This window comes from Dermacentor silvarum, chromosome 10, assembly GCF_013339745.2.
Source record: "Dermacentor silvarum isolate Dsil-2018 chromosome 10, BIME_Dsil_1.4, whole genome shotgun sequence".
Taxonomy (NCBI): Eukaryota; Metazoa; Arthropoda; class Arachnida; order Ixodida; family Ixodidae; genus Dermacentor; species Dermacentor silvarum.
The window spans coordinates 17,180,979-17,188,077 of record NC_051163.1 but is presented as its reverse complement, the minus strand read 5'-3'; positions in this window follow the sequence as shown (position 1 = coordinate 17,188,077).

Below are 7,099 nucleotides of genomic sequence, written 5' to 3'. Positions count from 1 at the left end.
ACCAGCGCGCTGTACGTCCTGTTCGCGCCCAGTAAGCTGTCCAGCCCGCGCCAGAAGGTAAACGGCGTGAAAAAGCAAAGAACGTTGCTTGCTTCTGCCGTCCCACAGCTCTCGGAGCTTCGTTTTGACTTAACTTGGTCCTTACGGTGACGCGTCACCATCTGCCTATATTTTATGTCCACTGCAACACGAAGGCCCCTGCCAGAGATCGCCAATTACCACAGTCGTAAGGTGCCAGATGACACCGCCCTATGCCTGCAAATTTCCTAAGTTCATCAATCCACATAGTGCTCTGCCATCGGTCATTGCGTTTCTCTTTCCTTGGCACCCAGCCATAATAGACCGTTGGTTATTTACCTGCACTGCCCATTACATGGACTGCCCAACTCCCTTTCTGGACGTCCTATCTGTACATCATTCTCCATTTCTTCCTCTCAACCTCAAATACAACACTGGCTCTCTAATACACACCGCTATCTTCGTGCCCTTTTTTTTTTTTTTTTTACCTCGTCAATTACTAGCGATCTACAACTCCTTCAAAAGTGAATACGTCATCGCGCTACACAAAGCATCGCGAGCCCTGGTGTGTTGCGTGGTCTCTATTGTGGCTTCCAGGTGTCCTCCTCCACCATTCTTAACGCGCCTAACAAATTTCGGTTAGCTAAGCCTCTATTACTGCTTCTTTGAGAAAAGTATTCAATGATATGCTTAATTTTTTAGTGTAATGGAAATGTTCTGTACGACTTTAGATAAGTTAAATGTCCCCTCAGTTCCTTATGAAGGCTATATTTAGGTGCGTTAGTCGAACGCCTCTAAACGAAATCACGTGTATAACGAATGAATGCTTCTGTCCAGGATCTATTGCGAGGTGTGCGGGGCGCGACCTTTACAACGAACTGGCCTGTATAGCGAATGATTTCGGAGGCCCCATGAACTTCATCATAAAGGCGTTCGACAATAATATTCGATGAGTTTACTTCTTTTACGCAAGTCGCTGGCCGCCTGTGTTAATATTTGGGGGAGTAAGCCCAGTCAAGGGCACCTTCATGCATAAATTTTTCCACCTGCTTTATGAAACATTGCCGGCATTTATGCTGCGATAAATAAATTCGAAACATAAATTGAAACATCGGATATAGTCTTAAGTGGGAACTACGTGAGACTTCCAATCTAAATACATGGGAAGGGAGAAATAACTCTGCTCGGCCTTCGCTACACCGAATCTGAGGAGGTCTGTAGGATTTATAGAGGGAACAGTAAAATGTATCGTAGTACGGAGCAGTCTTTTTATTTTATTTTTTCATTTATGCCATCGTTTCTCGCTACGAAATTTGCTGAAAGTCAGAAAGCAAAAAAAAAAAAAATTCAGAGCGCTTCCATTACTGTGAACGTGGGAGCCAGCGAGGCTGTGAGTTTGGTGGGTCTGCTATAGTAAATATTGCTATAGTGAACTTATTAATTATCATTATTGACTATATTGAGCGAATAAAGAGACATATAGGCCTATAGATGGCGCAGCGGGTGCTTTGGAAAGCAGGGTGCAGTAGCAGCAGTCTAGTGGGAAAGGAGCGCGCGGCTGCATTTCGTCCAGCCGGTTTCGAGATGTGCGATTTTGACCAGCCGAATGTATCATTAAAAAACTTTGAAATTTCGTCCGTGATATCGAACCAACTTCGCACGGGTTCCTCGAGGACAACAGCCCGACGCTTTAGGAAGCTGCGCCACAAATGCACTTCGTACGTGCAGGTTTTCAATGAACGTCTTTCGCACCAATGCTTTAGCGAGCTGAGGCATGAACACACTGGGTACGTATCACTCTTCGCTGAACCTCTTTGGGTCCCTGAGTATGGGCCGTTGGGTTTGCTGCCAGAGAGGGAGCAACCTGCAGCGTACGCACGCAAAGGCGCACCACGGATCTAGGAGGCCATGTGTGGACTTCTCGGCAGCAATTCTAGATGGTGCAGTGTTAATTCATAGGGAAGCTGTAGAGAGGATTTTCGCTGCAGTACACGCCTCATACATAAGGCGTTTTCGACGGCGGCAGTACGTTGTGTCGCTAGACTGTTTCAATGCTAAGCGCATTGCCGTCGACGGTCATCGGCAAATGGGTCCTGTAGAATTTTTTTTCTGGTTAACCTTCCTCCGTTTCCCCTTTCCTGTATTTCTCTATCTCTCTCCCTCTAGAATACGATGTCTGTTAGAAAAGTATCCGACCTTTGGCCGAAGAAAAAAAAAATGTGGTTGATCCCTCTTATATAGGAATCGGTATAGAACACGAAAGTGAAACGTGTCTTAACAGAAGTAGTGTAATGTTTATTGCACATTGATATATAATGTCTATTGGTGTTTTGTGGCTAAAGCGCCCTTAGGCGTTGATGCACCCACGCTGACGCCTGGTGGCACGTCTCCTCCATCACGACTACCAACGTCGATGACCATGAGCAACCGTCGTGCATATGGAAGCTGCACTACGCTGCACACGCTAGCACAACGCGAAAGACGAAGCACGTAACTGACACACTAATACAACGCGCAAGACAAAGCACGTAACTGAATCGTCACCGAGTCAAATCAGCGCGTACAGCGCGTCGTAATTGCAGCCTCCGCGATCAACTTCAGAAACATTTTCAGAGCTAATTGCGGAGGCCACGCTCCGCTGTGCTGAGTACGGTGAACGCCACCTAAGTGGCGTTGGTAGTGCTTCTTGATGCCAGCGTCCCTTCGAATGCTGGCATCGAGGCGTCGTAGCGCTGAGACCACCGAAGCGTTCACTGTCGGTGCGCGTTAGTGTCATAATGCAGTACTTCTCTTTTCTGCTCGTAGGCGGCGGCACCACCCCGAGCGAGAGCGCGGGTACACGGAGGAGTGTTAGATATATAAGGCGCGTCTGTGTAACTCTCTGCAAATGCGTTTGTGGCGCAATGGGTTAAACGCTCGGCGATCTATCGTCGCGGACCGAGAGGTCGTGGGTTCGATTTCCAAATTTTGCATGTTTGTGGAACTTTTTCTTCTGGTTTCTTTCTTTGTATTATGTTCTGTGACGTATTTCCGTGACGGAAATACGTCAGTGAAGTCTTGGTGGACCCCGGCATAAAACACTTTCGTGTTAAAAAAACCGGCATAACTGGAGCGTTGGAAACTTAATCACCCTCAAAGTAGTCTCGTTGGGACTCCACGCACTTCTCCCAGCGGTGCTGCCATTGTTGGAAGCATTCCGAGAAAGCCTCTTTCGGAATGTAGTTTAGCTCAACCGTCGTTGCAGCCATGATATCCTCTCTTGTCCGAAATCGCGCTCCTTTCAATGGCCTCTTGATTTTAGCAAACAGCCAGAAGTCGCAGGGGGCCATACCAGGAGAGTAAAGAGCCTGTAGAACTACAGGTGTCCGGTTTCTCGCCAAAATAGTCTGGATCAGGTGCGAATAATGTGCAGGAGCATTGTCGTGATGGATGCGCCAATTTTGCGGTGTACCACACCGCGGGAGTCAAAGAAAGCAGTCAGCATCACTTTGACGTTGCTGCGCACTTGGCGGGCCTTCTTCGGTCTTGGTGACGTGGAAGCATTCCACTGTGACGACTGGGATTTGGTTTCCGGGTCGTACCCATACACCCAAGACTCGTCACCAGTGATTATGGTGTTCATGAAGTCGGGGTCACTGTTTGTGGAGTCCAGCATGTCTTGTGAGACTTCAACACGAAGTTGCTTTTGCTCCACCGTGAGCAGCTTCTGCACGAATTTCGCCGCAACTCTCTTCATGGCCAAATCTTCGGTCATAATGGAATGTGCAGAAAAAGTGCTGATGCCCACCTCTTCCGCAATTTCTCGGATAGTCACACGACGGTCCCGCATCGCCGCAGCGTTCAATTCGGCAATGACCTGGTAATTTCGGCATGTTGATGGCCGACCGGAGCGTGGCTCACTCTCCACCGATGTGCGGCCGTCTTTAAACCGCTTGTACCACTCCTTAATCTGTGTGCTGCTCATAGCATCGTCACCGAAAACCGTCTAAATCTTCCGAATGGTTTCCACTTGGCTGTCGCCCAGTTTGTGGCAAAATTTGATGAAGTAGCGCTGCTGCAGTCGCTCCGCCATTTTCCTTGCAATAAAAAAACCGACGAGAGCACTGCGCACTACCTCACTCAACCGCTGCGTCCCAGCGACGGACGCTATCAGCAGGCGGGAAAAAATTCGCGCACGCGTACGAAGGTTCAAGGTCGGCTGATGCAAGCGCGCTTGCTTCATATCCATCAGGTGTTCGCAAAAAAAAAAAAAAGTAACCTCGTACACCAAGAGCATGTACCTATAGTCAACAACCGGGACAAAATACTTTCTTTTTCTTGGAGAACTCGGGTACTGGAAGTTTCCGGGGCCACGCCGCATTGCTACCTGCAGCGTGGATAAAAGTGTCTAATTGTCATGTGGTAGTTTGATAGCATCAAAGAAGTCGGATATTACGGACAATATTTCGTTTCGATCCCCGTTCAAGTATACGGAGTTCTCATGCACACCAGTACTCACAGTTATCGCAAATGTTTTGCCAGTCCGTGCGTTTACGCAGTATCGGAACGTCGAGGTCGTAGGCAGGAGCAGCAAAACTAATAGCGACATATGGTGACGCTGCGTTCAACTACAACTATTTAGAATCGGTTTTGTGTATCTTGAGGGTTCCCGTCGAAGGAAAAGAAAATGAGGGCAGTATGTTTTTATTCCTCTATTTTCTGGTATATGGACCGCGCATTGTATATGTTTCAAAGTGAAAATGCTCCACAGCTCGGACTACGTAGATGTATGGAGTAAAATATGGAAAATATATGAGGATAATGCGATTCACTTCAATTTTCCAGAAAACCTCCTGGAAGGAATTATGGGCATAACGCGGAATGGACTGACGAGACCTATAACCCCCCCCTCACTAGGAAGTGTATTGATGACACAGAAAACAGTCAGGGGTTGGCGAAAATTTGAAGTTTCAAATACGAATTGAAAATTTCATCTATTTGTATTCGTACTCGAAGAGGAACGATGCGGTGTTTTCGAACATTAAAAAATTTACAAATATTTCGTAATAATCAAATGTTACAGTAGCGTTAGGATTCTCTATGCTAAACAAATTATTAGAACTGAAACAACGACAAATATTTTTGAAGCGATGCGGGAACTAAATGGGTGCTACAAGCCTACTTATAGATTTTGCGGCGAAAGCCTACACAAGACAACCTGTAACTTTTGCTGGTAATTTAGTGGTTTTGGCAATCAAATCATGTAGCGTTATTATATTTTACGCTACCGTCAGTAGTGTTTTCCTAGAAACGGGCCCTTTGACATGTGTCTACGGCACACAATTCCTTAAACAGCTTCTTTCTTTTTACTTTTCGTCTACTTCTGATCATTTTTCATTAATTTATGCAGGATGAATGCCCTTTTCAGAGATATCCAAATATTGTCTTTCGCCTGCCGAATCTATCCCATACACGCAAATGTCCTTATCTCAATCCGTAATTTAACCTTGTGCTGTTCTCGACCGCATTTCCCTATCATTTGGGCCGCATTCTATCACTCTATAGTACACCGCCTGTTATCCGATTTGTGTCTTACATGACATTTTAGAAAAGCTTGCTGATGGGCAAGTTGGTAACTCGTTATGTTAGTAACTCTTTATCTCATTGTCTACAGCAGAATGAAATTGGGCTGGAGTGCGTGCGAAAGGAGGGGCAGCCTTACCGCTATCCTTGAAAAGAAAAGTGTAAAGTCATTGCATTCTACCGCTGCTAGCATGTCGGGCTCAAACGAAGCTCGAGAACAAGTTGAGGACGTTGAGACGAGCGATACAATGAAAACGCTAGGGGTGACGTTAACGAGAGGAAGACAGCGGTATGGATTAGAGAGCAAACTGGGGTAGCCAACATTGGAGTTCAGATTGAGAGCTAGAAACGGTGTATGGCAGGCCATATAATGCGTAGTGCAGATAACCGACGGTCTATTAGAGTCACCCAGTGGGTGTCGAGAGAAGGGAAGCGCATTCGATGATGGCAGAGAACTGTAGGTGGTCTGAGGAAATTAGGAAGTTCACGGGCATAGGGTGGGGTCAGTAATTGGAGATCGATGGTAGAGATCTTCATCCTGCGGTGAACATAAAACAGGATGATGGTAACGATGTTGCTGACGATGAATTTTCAGTAACCGTGGGTCACTACTAACTAAAAGCACTCCACCACCCACCCCCCCTCCACTTTGGCAGCCTTGGTGACTAGGCCGGTTTTCAGCTAAGGTTCCCCCAAGCCCCTCCACATTGCCCGCCACGTTGGCTCGGTGACTATGGCGGTTTTCTGCTGAGGTCGTGGGATCCACACCTGGAAGGTGTATTTAGAATGGGGGTGTAATGAGGAAACGCCCTGGCGCCGGGCTCTAGTTGCCCCTTAAGAAATGCCAAGTAGTCAAAAAAAACTCCGTCGTCCTCCGCTACGGTGTCTCTTATTACGCTTGTGTTACTTTCGTCGACCTAAGGCAAACCTACGAACCCATCAATCTAACGATCAAACTCTTCGCCCGCCTCCTTACGTAGTACAATAATTTCGTCTGTTCGCATTTCAGCTCAGGATCTGCGCGGACACGTCACTCGCGCGTCAGGGCGTCTGAAATCTGCATCCGAAGGCAAACGCCAAGCGGCTGGCTCCCGCGGGCAAGGGCACAGCGCGAGCTTTTCGTGGTTATAAAGCGCGCAGGCGCTAAGCTCCGCTTACAGACCACTTTGACTCCGAACAATGGCCATTGTTCTCGAGCGGGCCCTGCACCATCGCCCAGACGGACGGGGAAGGGACGCCATCGCCGCCATGTTGTTTGCTCGCTCTGTCCGTCTGCCTTCGTCACTTTCGCTCTCGCCCGTAAGGCGTCGCTGGCGAAATTGCCGCCGCGTTTGCCGGTCGCGTGCGAGTGTTTCGTAATCGCCCTCCTTGGCGACAAAAGCGGCCCCAACAATGTTCTCTCTGTCTGTCTCTCTCTCTCTATTTTTTTTTTTTATTGTTGCAGGTATGCGCACAATGCTAAGTAACTTGTGAGACAACTTTAAGCCTAGAGGCACGCATAAGACAAACAGAGGGTAAC